The sequence below is a fragment of the Somniosus microcephalus genome, chromosome 9 (assembly GCF_052327205.1).
Source record: "Somniosus microcephalus isolate GS21.2 chromosome 9, FLI_Smic_1.0, whole genome shotgun sequence".
Taxonomy (NCBI): domain Eukaryota; kingdom Metazoa; phylum Chordata; class Chondrichthyes; order Squaliformes; family Somniosidae; genus Somniosus; species Somniosus microcephalus.
Genome location: NC_140995.1, coordinates 161401954 through 161424048, shown reverse-complemented (window position 1 = coordinate 161424048; position 22095 = coordinate 161401954).

Here is a 22095-nt window from a genome sequence, read left to right as displayed (position 1 = left end):
TTCTTTTAAATAAAGTTAATAATTAAACACTTTCCTCAAAAAATTAATTACTCTGAATGACATCTACAGCACTCAATGCATAAGCACAAATTATTTTTAAAAAAAACAGAAAGAGCAAACCTACCCAAATAACGTTCATTAAAAAAAATCATGTTTGTGATTTAATTAATTGCTGAATATCGAAATTGTTCCACGTGGCATTCAATGGACACTTACACCAAAACCATCAGTGGTTATGGCAAAAATGCTTCTGTATTTTATTCCAGCTGAAATGGCACCACTTCATTAAAATCAGTGTTATTTCCAAGTGAGGTCAAACTCTCACACAGGCGCAGGATGTTTGCTAATTACATTGAAGGTGCATTCCTGGATCTGTGACTGAACAGGGCCAGCATTACGGGATCAGTGTAATTAGAAAGTGGAAACACCACGAGTGTGAAGTCTCAATCTCATAGTGTTCAATAACATTCCTGTTACACAGTAATTGCAAATGGCTAACATTTACATCCTTGAGTTTTAATCTGTTTTTGTTCATTTTTTTCAAAATACCAGATGATCTCTTGCTGCATTGCTCACATATTTATATGGAGTGGGATTTTATCTCTTCTATTTCTGCTGGTGGCCAGTGCTCAGTGCATCATGTTCTGAAATGTAGCTCTTGCTGTCTCACTGCTTCCTCCTTCAGCGATTTATTTGAATTTTTTGCATCTGAAAAAAATTTAGCTTCTACTTTCACTGTTCTTTGTGGTGCTGGATTTTGCACACTCCAGAAACTGAGCATATAATCTAAACTGATACTTCAGTGCATTATTGAGCGAATGCTGTATTGTCAGAGGTGCCATCTTTGCCATGAGGCGTTCAACCAAGGTTCTGTCTACCGGTTTAGGTGGCAATAAAAGATCCCAAGGCACTATTTGAACAAGAGCAGTAAGTTCTCCTAGTGTCCTGGACAACATTCTTTCATCAAGCAATGCAACCAAAAACAGATGCATAGATGCATTTAAGGGGAAGCTAGGTAAGGACATGAGAGAGAAATGAATAGAAGGATAGGTTGATGGGTTTAGATGAAGAGGGGCGGCAGGAGGCTTGTGTGGAGCATTAACAGCGGTATAGACCAGTTGGGCTGAATGGCTTGTTTCTGTGCTGAAAATACTTTGTAGATTAGCTGGTCATTCATCTTACTTTTGTTTGTGGGGCCTTGCTGTGCACAAATTGGCTGCTACGTAACAGTGACTGCACTTCAAAAGTAATTCATTTGAGATGAAGCGCTTTGGGACATTCTGAGGATGTGATAAGGTACTATATCATTTTTTTCTTCTGTCTCACCCACAGGAGGCAAGAACAGCAATATCATTTTGAATTTAATGCATTAAGCAGCGTAAAGTGAATTGAATGATCTGGGCAGAACCAAATCAAGTAGCGTAAAAGATCGTGGAGTTTTAGGCATGAATGAGATACGGCCGTAACTACAATACGCCCAGGTATCCGCAATCTTTTACCTGAACCCGTTGCCCAAACCTGTCCCAGCCCACAAAACTGGCCACGCCCCCAGGACCGAAAGGCAAGTTTCTGCCAATTGTGCTTGTTCAGAAAGGGGTGAGGTGAGGGGGAACATTATAGTAAGAACATAAGAAGTAAGAGCAGGAGTAGGCCATACGGCCCCTCGAGCCTACTCTGCCATTCAATAAGATCATAGCTGATCATCGACCTCAACTCCATTTTCCCGCCCAATCTCCATATCCCTTGATTCCCCTAGAGTCCAAAAATCTATTTATCTCAGCCTTGAATATACTCAAAGACTCAGCATTCACAGCCCTCTGAGGCAGAGAATTCCAAAGATTCACAACCCTATCAGTGAAGGAATGCTTCCTCATCTCAGTCTTAAATGGCCTACCACTTATCCTGAGACTATGCCCCCTAGTCCTAGACACTCCAGCCAGGGGAAACAACCTCTCAGCATCTACCCTGTCAATCCCCTTCAGAATCTTGTATGTTTCACTGAGATCACCTCTCATAGTGCACCCAGATTCTCAAGCACATCGGCACCCGTGGTCGTATGAATCCAGCGCAAATCAGCTGACCAACAGTGACTTAAAGCCCCGCTGCTGCAGAAATCACACATCTTTAAAAAAAACTTGGAGGAAGGCTCATTTTCTCGCTATTCCTCTTCAGGAAGGGAAAAGTAAAAAAAAATCCTTCAGACTCTGTAAGAGCGATTTCAATGAATTACTGTAAAAGTTTGCAGGACAGAGAGGTAAGTGCTGCCATCTCCAGCGTCACTCTGAAGGGGGATTTTCTTCCCCTCACCTTTTACACTAGCCCACCCTAGCACCTTGAGGCCCCGTCAGCTCTGTTCCAGTCACAAATCAATTACACTCGATTAAGCTGGGTGATTGTGCTGGTTCATGGGAGATTATAAGTTCAGGCATACAGTTTGCATGGAAACTTAGGCAATTTCACCTCAGCCAGACGGGTGCAGTGTCGGGCGCATTTTGTTGATTGCTCACAAAGATGTCAAGCATTACCCAAGTTCCACCATATTAAAAAGAGTCTGTCTCCTGTCCCCAATGCGATAAGAGCCTTTTTAACCAATTTAAACAAGACACAAAAGCAGAGGGAATTTCGCTGAACTTAACTAGTGTTGTTGATTACCACCAACCCTTGGCAGTGATGTGATGCATTAGACTTGCCTAAAATGGTGATTTTCAAATCAAATGGCAAACAAAACACTATTTTATAGATTTTCTGACAGTTTTGTGACTAAATACATTGGCCCCAATTTCCTCCTACCCCCTCAGATCTGGGTGCTAATCCGGACCACCTGCAATTTGCAGCCTTAGGTCATTAGCATGGCCCGAACATGCCCCAACATAGGTCCATCGCCTTTGCCCAGAATCAGGGGTCGAAAGTCCACTACAGCTGGAGACATGAGAAAAATGGCTGCCAGCTACAGGATCTTGTGGCTGCTGTCCAAAAACAACAGCCAGTTGGCTTCCAGTATCAGTGGGCTGAATTTCACCAGGGCTCAGAGGGCAGATTCAGAGGCAGGTCCGCTGCCAAAAAAGAGAAGATTGACAGCGGGTAGGGAACCCGCTGCCAACCCGCCTCTGCGCAAGTCTCCCAGGTGTCAGGTCTGTCGGCGCTAAGCAGACCCAACACCAAGCGGCAGGGGAGGCAATTGGCATCATTAAATGGATTGTTAACATTCAATTAACTGTTATTTTAAGCCTACATTTTAATTTTACGTGCTGCCCCACGGGTTACCCACTGCTCAGGGAACACGTCAGCTCAGCATGTCATGAGTGGATTCAGCATTGAATTATCTCATGACACGACAGCTGCCAAAGTTGTATAAGAGATCCTATGTTACAGTTGTTCACTTTCAAAGCTCAAAAACTGTAAGTTACTGCATTTGGAAGACATATTGAGCTTTCTGCAGCTTGCAAGTGTTTGGAGCCAACTCTCTTATCCAGTGTCACCTCACTGGAACAATCTCTCTCACCATGACAGATCGCTTCTGTCATCTCAACCTCACCTGCCATCTATTCCATCAGCATCATTGCCCTTGAAAATATCTCACCTTGGTCCTCAGAATCCCACCAAGATCAGTCCCAACGCCAGCATCACCAGGCACACCAGCAGCAACAACAACAACACCAGCCTTCTCCGCAATCACTGATGCTACACAGGACAGAGGGCATCAGCACCCGACCACATTGCTGCCCGGGACGCCAGGGATGGTCTCACCATTGCCAGATTTACTTCACTGATGCTGTACACCCTGGCTGCCACATGATGCGCCAGGTTGGCACCACTCCCCACCAACACCATAAAGCATCCCTACAATGCCCAAGCCATTCCTTTCACACTCATCGCCATTGTTGGGCGGGGGGGGGGGGGGTGTTGCTGGTGGAGGGGGGGGGGGGTTACACTTGAGTCTCACCATTCACTACAACTCACTAAGCCACTTCCAAAAGTGCGCACAAATCTGTCCAAGAACACAAAATGCTGAAAATAAACGTTTCAATGTTTGACAGCACATTACCAGAAACTTCACATGAACATTGGCTAAACCATTCATGTGCCTACCCTTGTGTGCTGTTGGTTGGTATGCTTACTGCAGGATGAGGTTGAGTGTGGCTTAGCAGTAACGTTTTGTGATCTACTGAGGTCATTGAAAGGTTTGCGCCACTGCAGCCTGGTCCTCCTGACAACATCCCTGCCTGTGCCCTCCTGTGCAATGTGCAACCAGGCTGTGTTGATCTCCTGGGGAGGTGTCTTCTGTCCATGGGAAGGGAAGAGAACCTCCCTGCATCGAGAGCCTGGGTGCAGCCGTGCACCTTTGTGCAGTGCTTGTCAGTGTTTGCAGCACCTCAATGCTGTAGAACACTGACAGCAGAACTGTCAAAATCAATTTGGACATGACCCCTTTAAGGAAGCCGGCTGATGACGCGTCATCAAGTGACGTCATCAGACTCGCTTCCTTTTAATTGGCCGGGAACCTCTCAGGGCGGGCTTAAGAAGCCCTATTAACGTAAAATCACTTGGAGAGCGCGGGCTGCAGTAGGCAGCGGGCTGGGACTGCGACACCGACCCTGGCCGCCCAGGACCCGCCTCAGTCAGCGAAATCGCGGCCAGTGATTTACTTGAGTGTTCCCTGGATGTGTTGTATGGCGTGGCATTAAGCCATACAGATCAGAATGCCACAGGTTTTAGCTCTTGTCTGCTGAGTGACCTGGCCTCAGGATCTAGGCTAGTGAGGACAAAAACTAGACAGGAACCCAGCTCCTGATTGCTGTCCAGTGACCACGCACACCCCCCCCGCCCCGCCCCCACCACCACCCCGAACTTACTGGTAAGTGCACATATGTTAATATCAGATGAGGACAAGATTGGATTCAGGTCTGATTTCCCACACTCAAATAGCTTGTTTATACACACGGACAATGTATGAGTTGGATATATCCCCTCCCAACCCCTCTCACCACCACAATTTGTGGCATAGGTTATGACCAATGTTCTCCGTAATTTTTTTTGGTTGCCTATTCACACTTTCACGCATGCGCGAAACTTAACATTGAAAAAACCTCTCCCGGGCTACATGGGACCTCCAGAGAGCTGCATGGCCGCGCAGCTTAGAGGGAACGTTGGTTATGACCTTTCTTTTTCCCCCCTCCAAACCCTGGAATTGCAAAGGTTCCCCCCCCCCACCCCACCCACCAACCCTTTTTGTCATTTTGCTTCTGTTTTTACACTCCCTGTCTAAGGTCACATGAAGAATGGCCACTAGGCAACATCCTGAAGAGCTGCCAGTACCCATAATGTAAGTCCCCAAGTAAAAGTCAGAGGCAGAAAAATTCGGTTGGTTAGCGCCTCCCGTTAGCGACTCCGGGGGGGCGCTAACGGGGCGGTAGGAACTGGCGATTTGAGCGCCACTCCCGAAATTGACCAGTCATTTGTGGCGGCCATAAACACTACTGTGCCCGCAGATCGTGACATTAGTCAAGCGTGCAATGCCCCAGTAGCGTCCCTGACCGGATATTGAGTCATGCCCCCTGCCTTAGCGCCTGCCGCTAGGAACGACAGGTAGAGGGGAACGTTTTCAAGTCAGGAAGGGGCTGGGGAAGTGCTATTTAAAGGCAGGCGCTTCCTGCCTTTTTTTATCGACAACAAGCATGTTGAGATGAAGAGAGACGTCTGGAGAGATTTAATGCCCTCAGCACCACTTTTGAGGTTCCGAAGCGCCGAGCTCTTTTCCTGGGCCTATCCATTAGTGCTTCCAACACAATTGCTTTAGAGGTCTCCCAAGGTTGAGACTCAAGGCTGCAATGAGCAGTGTGTGGCTGGCCAGCAAGATGGCCCCTCCCCTTTAAGAACTGGACGGCGCCGGTCTGTCTGGCTTCCATGGTAACTGACATCGCCTGAGCCTCGGTAGCGTTCTGAAGTAGCGCCTCGCTCCACGATGTTTGCACTGTAAGAGAGGTGTGTAGCGCCTGATTTAACGCTCAAATCACCTCCAGGGGGGGCAATAGAGGCGAATTTTGCAGTCGGAGGCAATAATTAGTGCCGGGCGCTAAACTTTGCGCCTGACTGATATTAGCGCCCCAAAATGGGCGATGCCCAATTTTTCTCCCAGAATCTTTAGGAGAGGGTGAGAGAAAACTTAGGTGAAAAAACACTATTTTTTACCCCCCACAATGGCATGCGAGATTACTAAGCCCTGGTACAAATCAAGTTCAATTATACATGTAGTTTGAGCGGTGTTTAGTGGAACCATCTTCCAGCAGCTTCCAAGGACTCTTCAACCTGACTCTTTGCAGTTGAGCATGTTAAATTATTCTCAGCTTGAGATGACCTCTCCCAGCGCTACATCTCAACACTGTCGATGATAAAATCATTGGTATGAAAGAACCAATTCTGAAGAGGCAAAATCTCAGGGGCAGCTTTCACACTGATCCTCCATGGGTCAGGTGCATTTTCTCTTCTCTATTCTGTGTTTCTGTTTTGCTATTGAGTACAATATCCACTGGCAATTCCCATTTTTAAAAAAAAGTAATCTGCCAATGGTATTTGGTTTATTGCTTTCCCTGTAGGACAATACTTCAAGCAGCTAACAAGGGTGGCTCAGTTATTCTTCTGAATGGAGGACATGAGTATCAGTGATGCTTATTTACAGGGCCATTTATTACACGTTTGAGGCAGTAATAGTGAAATCTGTGCTGCCACTAGCTGCAAACTGTGCCGATATCATGAAGCATAGTACGGCAGTGCTGCAAGCCAGTACTCCAATCAATGTGGGGATAGAGGTTCCGCTTTGGGCACAATCACAATCCGGGCACAAATTACACTTGAAATTGTGCTGGTTTTCCAAAGTGAAGCTATGGTTCAAGATTCCGCTCAAAAATCATTTGCATAATCACAAACGGAAAATCTTCCATGAACCGGTGCAATCAGGCAGCGTGATAGAACGTAATTATCTTTTTTTTCCCTTCATTAAAAAATATTCATTGATGAGTGGTAATTTGGTGCAGTTTTATTAATACAACCGAAAATAGGTTTATCACAAAAAAATAAACATTTTTTATTGAGAGTGTCTTATCCACCACCTGTGAGTAACTTGATTTTAAATAACTGAAAATAACTTAAAAAAACCACAGAAACATTTACTAGTTTTACTGGTGCACAGTAGTAAGATTTTTAGTAAATTAAGTATTTTTTAATATTTAAAATCTTTTAAATCGTGCCCACTAGTGCCTTTGCGCCTAAAAAAAAAAGCTTAATTTGAAGAGCCTTCTTGAATGACTGCAAACCAGCGCAATCGGCGGACTCTCATTACAGTGATTAATTCAATCGCCAGTTTTGTGGGCAGGGCCGTCTTCCCGCACCATGTTTTTGCCAGCATTAAAGATCACAGAAACTCAAGCTACACTCAACATAACTTGCACTTAAAATTCCTCAATCTTTTACACTTTTTTATCTGATTTTGGGTGAATTGCGCTAAGCCAAAGGGTTTAGATTGTGCCAAAAATGTTGACAATTGACAGAAAGGGAAAGAAAGACTTGCATATATATAGCGTCGTTTACGACCACTGAACGTCCCAAAGCACTTTACAGCCAATGAAGTACTTTTGAAGTGTAGTCACTGTTGTAGTGCAGGAAATTATTGGATTGTCACCAGTAATTTTCGGATAGACATTTAATAATAATTTTCTCTATCTCTTCTATCTATAGAAAACAACAATAAATCATTAATAAAACAGTGAATTGGTAACACAGATATCCTTACTATTTTGAAAGTGGCTATTTTTTAGCTGTTGCTGAGTGATGTGGGACCTTGTAAAATAATGAGCTGCAAACAGCACCTCTAAGGACTCTGGGATAATTCTGAAGAACTCGCCATCCTCCATATAATACAATCATCCTCACACTGGAGTTAAAAAAAATACCGCTGCTCTTGTGAAATCTGATGTTTGCTTCTAATTTAACAAATAAATGGCAATGCATACCACTTTCAGTTATGTCATAGGTTGAGCTGTGATTGTATTAGATCATTAAAATTACCTCCGCAGTTGATTGAGGAAGATTCTGAACAAATGGATAATTGAAGTGGTTGGTTTTGTTGTTAACACAAAGCACTTTAAAAAGACACTGTCACCTCATAAGGAGTTACATAAAGGGTTAGCTACTTTACAAAGATTGCTCCTGAAGGACTATTCAATAGCCTGAAATGTGAAGCGACTGTGTCATCATATTCCCAATTGCGTCTAGTACAAGAATTTTGTTCCATTTGACTATAAAACTTGAAATACAATTTAAAAATATACTCAAATTCTCATGTCAAAGTGGCACAGAATCTCCTGTTGTGTATAACAGCTGCAGTGACGAACTTTGCAGCAGAGGGTTTTCAGAACAGGCTGTACCTGGAATAGAGAAAGAACTTGTATTTATATAGCGCCTTTCATGACCTCAGGATGTCCCAAAGCAATTTACAGCCAATGAAGTACTTTTGAAGTGTTGCAATGTAGAGTAACAATGCAGTCAAATTGTGCACAGCAAGATCTCGCAAACAGCAATGGGATAATGACCAGATAATCTGTTTTTTGTGATGTTAGTTGAGGGATAAATATTGGCCAGAACACCAGGAGGAACTCCCCTGCTCTTCTTTGAATACTGCCATGTGTTCTTTTACGCCCACCTGAGCGAGCAGGTGGGGCCTCAGTTTGAAGTCTCATCTGAAAGACGGCACCTCCGACAGTGCAGTACTCCCTCAGTACTGCACCGGATTGTCAGCCTAGATTTTGAACTCAAGTCTCTGGAGTGGGACTTGAACACACAACCTTCTGACCCGGAGGCGAGAGTGCAATCCGGTCATAAGAACATAAGAAATAGGAGCAGGAGTAGGCCATTCGGCCCCTCGAGCCTGCCCCACCATTCAATAAGATCATGGCTGATCTGATCTTGGCCTCAACTCCACTTTCCCACTTGTCCTCCTTCTTTCAGTATTTCCCTCCCTCTGTTTTCTCTCCTCCACTCCTCAAAGTAGTGATCCATGTCCATGACCTGCATCAAACTATAAAAACAGTTAGTCGTTCCCTCTGACAAATTTGTCTCCTCTCACCCCTCGCCCCCTTCCCCCCCCCCATATACACCCACTACAACCTTCCTTTGCCCAGTTGCCTGCCTGCTTTCTAATGAAGCTTGACCAGTATAAGTAGTTATCTGTAATACTGAAGATGGTTATTCAGAGAGAGTTATTGAAAAGCATCTAACAAGGCAACAATGCTCCGTCAGTATGATGATAGAACAATCATTTTTGAGAATCAAGCTTTTGTCATATTATGCAATAGGAATTCCCTTATCCCTGGAAGACAAATTTTGATAGTTTATTGGGATACATTTTCAGTGTTAGTTGCACAACACAATTGCTAATAATGTTTAACAACCATAATCTGAGCCTGCATTGTAACAAATATGTTATATATTATATCAATATTATTTATATTACACAAATCAGCTCTGCCCATTAGTCTTGGAAGAATTTTTATATAAAGTTGTAAACAGACGCAACTAGTTTCATTTTTACCAGTTGCTTTGCATAGGCATCTGAAGTGAACCACATTGTGACTATCAATTTATTCTTGTTTGCTTTAAAATGCTTTATATTGTCAAGTGCTGTCATATTTACACATTAAGAAAATAGGTTTTAAATGGTCAATGTGGCATAAAGGAGGTTCAGCCAAACAGTTCGAAATGTATGTGGCGCACAAAAGCAACTTCAGATTTTTACAGCATACAGTCGTTCAATTACAATGTATTGAAATATATCCATATTGTTTGGAAAAAATACAGAAGATGTAGGGACCGATTCTGGTTTATTGCGGTAAGCAGGCAGGCAGTGGGACTTGTAATCGCACCGCCCGCCTGATCACTACAGCAACAGGTCTGAACCATCCCATTGGTCAGTCCTCGTTGGCACGCGATCGATGAGCTGCAAATGCCAAACAGGCACGCCCAGGCATTGAGGAGGGCGGGAAATTGGCCGGCTCCAACGAGCAGTCAACCAACAGTACAGAACGGGAGTGGAGAACACGAATTTGGGGGTGGGGAGGGAGCGCGCAAGTACCGACAACAGGGTAGGGGTATTTTTGTGTTCCTCCTGGCCCCACATAACTGAAAGAAAAAAAATGTCAGCAGTTTTTAAAGCGACAATCAGAAAAACTGCAAGCTCCACCCGAGGGACCAATGGGCAGGGCGTGTACGAAAATCACATCGGGATCATACAATGTGAGTAGGACACTATTTAAACAAGGCTCTTGCCTGTTCCGGGCAGGATACTGGCCTGCTCAAAAATCGAGTTGGGCCAGCCTCGGGCAGCTAGCGGGCAGCCATTTCCTCCCCCAAAATTTTTAGTTACATATCACCCCATTTTTCTGTGTAAATGGGGAGTTAGGCATGTGAAAATCATAGGAACATAGGAACAGGAGTAGGCCATTCAGCCACCTCGGCCCAGTGCTGTCAGAGAATTTCTAAATGTTACTATTTATTTATTAATTAATTAATGGATCACGTGTGTCATTGTATCTAAACTGTTAAAGCATTGATGTCATTTCCTGTGAAGTTTTTTTATAAATTGTAATATTTTTCTCCACAAGGATGGGTGGTAGGAAAGAGATTTTTTTTTCTAATTCCCCTGTAAAACTAAGGCATTAAAGTGGAATTGTGTGCTACCAATCATGAAAACCATTTGGAAATTGATTTGAAATTGTTTCAAGGCACAGGAAAGTAGCTGCCTCTCTAAGCAAACAAAAGGCAGCGTCTGAGGCTCAGACTGCGCATGCAGCATATGCTATACACAGGGATTTCCAATAGCCTTTTGATGTATGTCCTCTAAGTGAGAACCTAACTTTTTGATTTCATCCTCATCCATCACATGGACGTTTGTTTTTCCCCCTAACTGCTACAAATAAACTGCAAATAGAGAAAGATGTCTGTTACAACCCAAAGGTTTCAAATACAATCCTGAAGTTGGTTCTCCAGTGAGGACTTAATTTTGTTTTGACCCAGTCCTTGATTTCCAGTGCTAAGGTCCTCGTGAGGGCTGGAGGCCAGTTGTAAGTCATAAAGGCTGCATGTGCCGTTCTTAATGCTTACATGGATGCGTGTGCAAGCGACAGCGCATGGGTTTCACGAGGAATGCCGCAATGATAAGTTGTTATATCAAATTGTCCGTGATACTCTAAATTATCTCCTCAGTGGAAATCCGTAGCAACTGAAAACATGGGACAAAACTCCAAGAAGGCACACAAATAATTCTTAACAGATGGCTTTGGTGCTTATTTATAAACTCCTTATCACTTCAGGTAAAATAAAAGTAGTGTGGTTTACAAGGGTAATCAGCACATCATAAAGTGACTCTCCTCTCCCCTCCCCCTCCCATGCCCCAGAGACACTGCTCGGAAATCCTGCTATAATGAAGTGATGTGGTTTACAGCCCTAATGGGACACTGAATATGAGGCCGATGCCACACAAACACCCCAGAGAGGCTGCCTCTTCTAACAGTGCCTGGGTTTTTACTGGGATTTAAGCTCCTTTTGACTTCCTTTCACATTCGTGTCAAGGGTCACTGTGGCCCAAAAGATATCCTTCTCTTTTTTTCTTGATCACCTCTCATCTGCCAGTTCAACTGAGTGTATGCAGCTGCTTTCACAGAATCACAGGAACCTCACAGTGCAGATAGAGGCCATTTCGGCCCATCGAGCCTGCACCGACACATATCCCACCCGATCCCCGTAACCCCTACACCAACACATATCCCACCCTATCCCCGTAACCCCACGTATTTAATCCCCCTAACACTAAGGGTCAATTTTATCATAGCCAATCAACCTAACCCGCACATCTTTGGACTGTGGGAGGAAACCGGAGCACCCGGAGGAAACCCACGCAAACACGGGGAGAATGTGCAAACTCCACACAGACAGTCACCCGAGGCCGGATTCAAACCCGGGTCCCTGGCGCTGTGAGGCAACAGTGCTAACCACTATGCCACCGTGCTGCCCTTCAGAAGGAATAAAACAGATTTAAGGGTACGGGCCAAATCATTTTTTCATTGTTTCAAGGTGCAGGTGTCTTTTGCAGACTCTTTGTCCCCCTCCCCCAGCCGATAAGAAAACATATTCTTTCTGCTTCTAATTATCATCCTGGAGGTCACACCAGCTCTTCTGTTAAATTGGACATCAAATCAGAAAATTTCTATCTGCTAACCTCCTTTGACCCATTATTTCCTTAAGTCAGAATCAATTGGCGTGCAAGGAAACATCATCATTTAGGGATTGAAAACCTAAAGAACGCAAACCTCTCCCCATTAGTGCAGGAACAGAACCTGATAGCAAAGATAACAAAGAAGTGTTATTTACTGTACTCCTTGCTGAATGCTACCTAGGTGCCATTTACATGACACACACACATTTTCTGAGGTCCCGATAGTAATGAAAATAATTCATTCAAACATTAGTCATGCAACAAATCAGTCTTCTGTCTATAAATCAGGTATATACACTACTGCCCTCTCTGAAAGTGGAGGGCGGCTGAAAACTGCACATTATTGCCACAGCCACAAGAAGGAGCATATTAGGAACACAAGAGCAGGCCATTCAGCCTCCCAAGCCTGTTCTGCCATTCAATTAGATCATGGCTGATCTTCTATCTTAACTCTATCTACTCACCTTGGTTCTGCAACACTCAATACCCTTGCCTAAAAAAAAACTATCACGAACCTATTATGAACAAATGCCCAGGTATAATCATTTCTAAGTGTGTCTGGAGTACCTTTGTGCATCCTACTCACAACATTACCTTCACCAATTCAACCCTTCCCAAGTGTTCTATAGTTGCACGTTTTAGGAATCAAGTCATAGTATCCCACAATTACTGTTATTGCTTTCATTAATCTTTAAATTGGGGTGAAAAATCTCATTCCTACCAATATCATCCATTTTAAAGTGTTTCTAAATAATATATTTTCTCCAGTTCCTCACTTCAGGTGTGCCTGTGGTTTTCACTCCCTGCTTAACAGGTATAGCAAAATGACCTGCTCCCAAGCTGTTACCTATGCTGTTCTGTGCCCAGCCAACAGGAGGTCCACCTGGACAATTCTGGCATGACTCTGCCTCTGCCTCTGCTTTTCCCTCCCTTCCTGTGAGAGGGCCTCTGACCTCCTTTCAGTATGTTGCTCAAACCAAGAATTCAATGCCTAACACATTACAATCAAGTTATTCAATGACATTGTTGCATTAGCAATAGCATCGGGTGCCAAAATATAACTTTATAAAAAGAACTTCCATTTCTACATTTTCAGTATGTCCAAAAGTGCTTTACAGCCAATATAACACTTTAAGTGTAGTCACTGTTGTTTTGTAGGCAAAAGCGACAGCAAGGACCCACAAACAGCAGTGAGATAATGATCAGCTTTTCCTGGTGTTGGTCAAGGGATGAATGTGGGTCAGGGCACAGGGAAAACTCTCCTGATTGTCTTTGTATAGTGCCATGGGATCTTTTACGTCCACCTGAGGGCAACAGGGCCTCTGTTTAACATCTCATCCAAAGACGACGTTTGTGACCATGAAATAAAATCAAAAAGTAAAGCACGAAAGCTCAGCTTATGCAAAAGTATCAGTTGCAGCAGCAGCAGCTTGTCCCAGCAGCCAAGGTGGTGAACACAGACTTGAGTTTTCGGAGCAGCCTGTTCCAGGAACTGAACCTACTCAAAATTACCCCAAATTTCCCACCCGGTGAATTATTAATGCAGATCATCATAAGCCCCGAATTTCCTCATATCATTGCGAACAGTAGCCAAATGATGACTGCACAAATATCTTATGTTAATAAGAAAGCAACATTTTACACTAACGTAATACTGACAAGTTGATTATAAAAAATATAAGCAGTTAATGACTGCTTGAAGCCCATCTGCAGATCACCTGAGGGAATTGTGTGACGGCTGCTTTCTGTAGATCTACTTCGGGGGTATTACAGCAAAACTAGAGAATGCAAACCAACACATAGCAGTTAGAGAGCTCACTTCACACCCCTGTGGTCTTGAAATTCCCATACCGTCTAGCACTTAAATCCTCCAATCACATATGGATGTGTTTGGCTCATTTCCCAGCTGGAGCACTAGGCAGGGTGCCTCATGGTAGAGTGAAGCAGGTTACCTCGGGGGCAGAGGGAGAAGGAAAATCATGTGTAGATTAAGGATTAGTGCCAATTTGTGCCCAAAATGTATGCTTTTATTAAATTTGAACAATTCCATGCAGCTGAGCCACAGCTAAGTTTGCAGGGATTTGACCCAAATAACTTCTGTGCTTTTGTTGGTGAAAGTGAAAGTTACCATAAGGCTGCTAGCATGGAATAGTGGTTAATCAGGCCTGGATTCAGGTTCCTCTGCTTTCTTCATGGTTCTAACTGACAATGTCTTTGGTGTTGTACTGTTGATGTTATGTTCTGTTTCTTTCGCAGCAACGGTGAGTTAAAAATCAAATTTAGATATTCCAAGTACAACAGAAGGGCTTTTTCAGGATTTTCCATGACAATTAGTGATCCTAAAGTGAAATGAAAATGAGTGTCTCCTTCTCAGCTGATAAGCAAATTTGGGGATAATTTAGATGGCACAAATGAGTCGCAAATTCCTCCTCAACTATTATTCTTCCCGTTTTCTTTACATTGGCTTATAAAATATTGTATCTCATCATTCATCTTGCAATACTGTAGTACCTGGGAGTTTAAAAATGCTAAAGGCACCTTGAACTTATTAAGTGAAAATTGACATTTTTTTTTAGCAAGCCTTTAATCATGCAGATAAGTACAGATAAGGACCAATGGTTAGGTTAGTGTTAAAGTAGGAAGTGAAAAGTGTCAGTGTGAGCTCTAGCCAGACAGTGCCACCCAGGGGCCAATTTAAAGCACGGCTCAGTGCTGTGAGCTTAAAGCTGAGCAGTCAATCGTTGGCAGCCGACAACCCTGAGAATACCTTCATCCAAGGCCAATCCACAACTATTAAACATTCCTGCCCCCTTCTCCTGGCAGCTTTGCTGATTTCTTTTTTTTAATCTTTGTACTGTAACTCGAAAGAAAAAAAGGAGGGGTGCAAAAAGTGGACCGCTCAGAAATAAGAGATACATATCCAACGGTGCAAACAAATGACACTCGCAGAATGGCAGGGCCTCACTCTGGTTGGGTGGCGCATTATCAGTACTGGAAGCCAAGAGTAAATAGGTTTCTTTATGGCATCCAGGACAAACATACACAGAACAAAAAAAAATCCAGGATATAACAGACTAAAGCTGACTACGGTATGATGAATGGCCTACTGCCTCGCTTACTGATTACTGTGCATTTCATACCTTACACTGCTCTGTAATTTAATATCGCTGAGAAATTTATTAAAGATTTAGGCACGGTGATGACTGGCTCATGGTAATTTCCTTGAGATGTAGTTTAATCTGTCATAAGTGGTCAAAGCACATTCTGCAGAGTACCAGGGCCTGCTTGTGGAGCAAGGAGGATCATACAGTATATGCCATTTCTTTGCACTGCCAGGATCCTGTGAATTGCCAGCACACTAAAAAAAGGTGTTTGTGCTGCTTTTTAAGTTCGCAGCTGCACCAGACACTGTGCTGGTGTTTCTTTTACCCCTTATTCTAGAATAGCTCCCTCGGTATTGTGATGACTATTTGGGTTCCTGGGAGCCGTTTTGTTTTTGCGTGGATCACAAACACAGGGAAATCTGACAACGATTCAGACTTTGCTCTGCCCCGCGATCTGTTGCAATTACAGACAGTTCATTAAGATACACAGCAACTGCTTGGCTCTCGAATTATTCATGAGCCTTGAGTTCGGGAGCCCTTATTTTTACACTTGTCAGGCACCTTTTGTTTTTTCCCCTCCGTGACAAAACGCTCTAATTAATAAACTTCCTGGGTTGCCAAAATAAGAATGTGTAATTTGTCCGCCCCGATGGCTATGGGGTAGGGGGAGGCAGTGTGCAACAACAACATAAAATGAAATGGAGCCACTTGCAACCTCTTTTGAAGCAGCACTGGTGAGAGCTGGCAGGGTTTCAGTCTCAGTGTCTGTTGTAATTTGTTAGCAGCAGTCCCAGTTCTGAGAGAGTCGGGGGGTCAACTGTGAGCATGGACATTCGCTTCCTAATTGGCTGAGAATGGTGAAGGCCTGTTTCCACAATATGGGCACAGTCGCCCCCAGATAGGCCAAGGCTTTCAGCTTGACAGAGCCCTTTTAAGAAGCATTCACTGTTGGCAGGGTTTAATTTTACAATGATCACACTGGAATTTCCTGCACATTGTAGCCAGGAGCAGGATAATTGTGTTTTACTTTCCCAAGCAGCATTACATCTGCAGCAATGTTGCAAGATTATTATTTGCGGACATTCTGCACATGAAAGGGAGTCGGCACGCTGCACAGAATGAAAGTGTCTCAGACGCAATGAAGTATCTTCCTTTAAATAAAAGAAAGAGTGCTGTCCTAAGATCGGCATCGGCTTTTTATTTTAAACTGCCGCTTAAAGGCCATGTGTCATCAATGTGACAGTTGAGCAGCTACTACTGCATGTGTGTGTATACACGTGATGTGCATGTGCACAAGTTTCTTTGTATACTGCAGCACCTGTCTACCTATTTGCTTTACCCCCCAGTATTTCCTTCTAAATTATGCCATTAAAATTCATAACAATAAGCCTCTGACTTATCTGGACATCCCTTTAATTATATAATTTTGTGAAACAGTATCATTATCGTACTGGCTGTCTCCTGAAATATATTGCAATCTGTTCGGAAATGGAAATGGAAAACACACATAATAGCATTAAAATTGTTGGGAATTAGTGAATAAAATGATTGAGCATATTTTATTTAATATCTTGTGGAAATCCAGTTCAGCACGACAAGAAAGGGTAACAGTGAGGTTTTTTTTTTAAAGTGAAAAATAAGACTTCACTGCAGTATTTATAACTAATGGATCTGGGAAGAGCTCTCTTTATGCCAACCTTATCCTCGCTGACTTTTTGAAGTTAATAATCAAGCTTTATAAAAATGACAAAACTGCTCAGTATGTAAAGGACTTGTCTGGCAAAGCACTGGAGGTGGATCCCAAAGTACCTTAAACTACTACCTGTCTAGCACCACAATAGAGGGAGACCCTTAATCCAAATGATGGCTTTCTAAAAGAACAGCCATTTTCAAACCAATCGCTTGCTTTAAAATGTGCACTATCATTTTTATACATACATTAATTCATCTTTTTGACAAGTATAAAATTTGTCATTGACATTTAACGTCACCCCTAGGCAATGGGTAAAATGAACTAGATTGTAATTTAATCTGTTAAAAAAACAGTGGGATGAACAATTTTCTGTCATTAAGCCAGATAGCTAACATTCAGATTTTTTTTTAAACTTCTCTTCCCGCCCCCCCCCCGCCCTCCTCCCATTCTCTCTCAACACCAGGTTAAAGAGGCTGAAGATAAACTGGCAACTCTCTTTCCCTCCCAAATCTTCTCCACAGTGCGTTTCTTTAATGGTTCTGAGTAAATGACTATCCAGAGGATAATTAAGCCCTGCGCTGTCGTATCGTGTCAGGTCACAGCTGGATTTAGTCAGCATTAACCTTTGGGGAGAATTCGAATATCAGTATCATTTAAAATTAAAGACGCGTAAGCAGCCATTTCTAAAGATGTTAGAAAAGTAATTGTCTGTAAATTGTTTGACCTTGGGATTTAATTGCATGCACAACACACGTACTGGCGAGAACTCTGAACTGGCCTCATTGTCTCCTGCAATATTGTGCACAGTTTTGTCTTCCTGGCATCAGTCTTCTGGACACATCAAGCTAAATTATTCTGTAAAATATTTAACATCTTTTTGACTAAAAAGCCATTTTTCTCTTCTATCCTATTGGGTAACTAATCGGTTTTTTTTGCCTCCCATTTAAGCAATTGTCTTCCAGAATATTACTTCAAATTAAACCAGGAAAGTAGGACCAGAGGACATAAATCTAAATGAGTGAAAATTACATTTAAAACAGATATTAGGAAGAACTTCTTTACCCAAAGAGTGATCAATGTTTGAAATAATCTGCTGGGTGGGGTAACAGAGGCAAAGACATTAGCAGCGCTCAAGATGCAGTTGGAACTTATAATGGGAACGCAAGGGTGTTATAGAGTGATAAATTTCAGTGGACCGAATGACATTTCGTCAGACTTGAGTTCTAAAAGACGTTGCTAATAATCACAAAGGTGTGGTGAGAGCTGAAAGAGCGATGTCATCAGGCTGGGGCTCAACACTGTGCAGGACATGCTTCACCAGCAGATTAAAAGATCTGAAGCAGAACTGCGCCGTATAGTACTTGGGTAAGTCAAAATAAAACTGTGCGTGTCCCTTATTTGGCTTATTGGTAGAGAAAAGCAAGGAGTCAGTTTGTAGCTGCAAGTACAAATCCATTCCAGCAATGTGGAAAAAAATGCATTTGATCAGACAGTTAAATCTGGGCAACTAACTTTTTACCTGATGAAGTAAATGTTAGTTGTTACAAAAATTCACACAGCACTGCACTCTATATACACATCCATCTCTCAATTTCCTATCACGTTCCCCAACACAACAAACCTTGCCAGAGTGCTGACACTACAGAACTCCACCACAGTTGTGTCTGAATGCAGCGTCTCCACGCACGGTGGATGCCTTTTGTTATACACAGTAATGTGCAGACAATTCTATGCCCAGGAAACTGCCGCCAATTCTTTTTGCAGAGTTACAGTCCACATCTGTCGTGGTGAGGGCTGGTGTTTTGTAGTTTACTGTTTCGCACCATATGCTGCATACTGTAGATTGTTGAAGTTTTGCTGCCTTTTGATAGTAAAACTAAAAACATCCCTCTCCAATTGTTTATGTCTAAATTCCAGTGTTAGTTGCACCAGTTTGTTCAGTAATTTATTGTTGTTTCAATAAAAAATATCTGTAATTTATCCTGTTATACTCATCAAACCCCTGTACATAACGTAAATTAAAACCTGCATGAAGATGTGACTTACATATCAATTGTACAGTGCTCCTTTACATAAGAACACAAGAAATAGAAACATAGAAACATAGAAACATAGAAGATAGGAGCAGGAGTAGGCCATTCGGCCCCTCGAGCCTGCTCCGCCATTCAATGCGATCATGGCTAATCATCCAAATTCAGAACCCTGTCCCTGCTTTCTCCCCATACCCCTTGATCCCTTTAGCCTTAAGAAATATATCCAACTCTTTCTTGAATATATTTAATGAATTGGGCTCTACTGCCTTCTGTGGTAGAGAATTCCACAGGTTCACCACGCTCTGGGTGAAGAAATTCCTCCTCATTTCAGTCCTAAATGGCTTACCCCTTATCTTTAGACTGTGACCCCTGGTTCTGGACTCCCTGACCATCGGGAACATCCTTCCTGCGTCTAGTCTGTCCAGTCCTGTCAGAATTTTATAAGCTTCAATGAGATCCCCTCTCATTCTTCTAAACTCCAGCAAGTATAAGCCCAATCGACCCAATCTCTCCTCGTACATCATTCCTGCCATCCCAGGTATCAGCCTGGTGAATCTTCGCTGAACTCCTTCCATGGCAAGAACATCCTTCCTCAGATAAGGTGACCAAAACTGCACACAATACTCAAGATGTGGTCTCACCAAGGCCCTGTACAACTGCAGCAAGACATCCTTGTTCCTGTACTCAAACCCTCTCGCTACGAAGGCCAACATACCATTTGCCTTCTTAACCGCCTGCTGCACCTGCATGCTTACCTTCAGCGACTGGTGCACAAGGACACCCAGGTCTCGTTGCACTTCCCCCACTCCCAATCTATTGCCATTCAAATAATAATCTGCCTTCCTGTTTTTGCCACCAAAGTGGATAACCTCACATTTATCCACATTATATTGCATCTGCCATGCTTCTGCCCAATCACCCAATCATCTTGGAGTTTCTCGGCATCCTCCTCACAGCACACACGCCCACCCAGCTTTGTGTCGTCTGCAAACTTGGAGATATTACATCTAGTTCCAATAGGAGCAGGAGTAGGCCATTTGGCCCCTTGAGCCTGCTCCGCCATTCAATAAGATCATGGCTGATCTTCTACCTCAACTTCACTTTCCTGCACTATCCCCATATCCCTTGATTTCCTTAATATTCCTCTGAGTGAAGACATTTCTCCTCATCTTAGTCCTGAATGGCCGACCCCTTATTCTGAGACTGTGACCCCTGGTTCTAGACTCCCCAGCCAGGGGAAACATCCGCCCTGCATCTACCCTGTCAAGCCCTGTAAGAATTTTGTATGTTTCAATGCGATCACCTCTCATTCTTCTAAACGCTAGAGAATATAGGCCTAGTTTACTCAATCTCTCCACATAGGACAATTCCCCCATCCCAGGAACCAGTCTGGTGAACCTTTGTTGCACTCTCTCTATGGCAAGTATATCCTTCCTTAGGTAAGGAGACCAAAACTGTACACAATACTCCAGGTGTGGTCTCACCAGGGCCCTATATAATTGCAGTAAGATGTCTTTACTCTTATACTCAAACCCACTTGTAATAAAGGCCAACATACCAGTTGCTTTCCTAATTGATTGCTGTACCTGCTATTAACTTTCAGTGATTCGTGTACAAAGACAGCCAGGTCCCTCTGAACACCAACATTACCCAATCTCTCACCATTTAAAAAATACTCTGCTTTTCAATTTTTCCTACCAAAGTGGATAAATTCACATTTCTCCACATTATATTCCATTTGCCATGTTCTTGCCCACTCAATTAGCCTGTCTATATCCCCTTGAAACCTCTTTGCATCCTCCTCACAACTTACATTCCCACCCAACATTGTATCATCAGCAAACTTGGATACATTACATTTGGTCCCCTCGTCCAAATCATTGATATAGATTCAGAATAGCTGGGGCCCAAGCACTAATCCTTGTGGTACCCCACTAGTTACAGCCTACCACCCCGAAAATGACACGTTTATTCCTACTCTCTATTTTCTGTCCGTTAGCCAATCCTCAATCCATGTTAGTACATTACCCCCAATCCCATGAGCCCTAATTTTGTTTAATAACCTCTTGTGTGGCACCTTATCGAATGCCTTCTGAAAATCCAAATACACCACATCGACTGGTTCCCCCTTATCTCATTCTGCTAGTTATAACCTCAAAAAACTCTAACAGATTTGTCAAACACGATTTTCCTTTCATAAATCCGTGTTCACTCTGCCCAATCCTATTATTATTTTCTAAATACCCTGTTACCACGTCCTTAATAATAGATTCTATCATTTTCCCAACTACTCAGGTCAGGCTAACTGGTCTGTAGTTCCCCGTCTCCTCTCTCCCTCCTTTCTTAAATAGTGGGTGTCATGAATCTTATCATGACTCATGAAGTAACACTGGGCGGCCAGCTGGTGGCTGTAGTGTATGTACCTTTAAGAGCCCCTGTGTACTGTAATACCGGTAGTAACCACTCGGGTATATAAGCCTGTATAGTGTCTTGTATCTTTTAGTTCACCTCCAGACTTTGTTCAGTAAACACCTGTTAAACCAACTCCTGCATTCCGTGTCTCCATTAACACACGGATACAACAGTGGCGACGAATTGGAAATGGACTTACCTGCAATTCGGCAGCACCTCAAGGAGATCGATTCCTCAGACGAAGGTCGAAGAAAAAAAAAAACTGTGGTTTCACCAGCTAGCCGGGCTGGTGGCAGGTACTGCACTAATCCTTCCTGGGCGGCGGGCTGGGGCTCGATCGGGTGGCTCTGCAGCAGGGCCGAGCAGCGAGTCGGAAGGCGGAGGCAAACAGAGACGGAGGGTGGAACACTCGGGAGACGGCCGGTGCTGCAAAGCAGGTCGGCGTTCGGACCAAGCAGAGGGAGGGAAAAGTCCCAGAGAGTCCGGCGGGAATGAGTCTCCAACTATTAAAAATATCTGTGTAAATAAAAACCATGGAGAACAGCGTTGTCAGCAGCGGCAGCGGCGGGAAAGCGCGGGAGGCGCCATTTT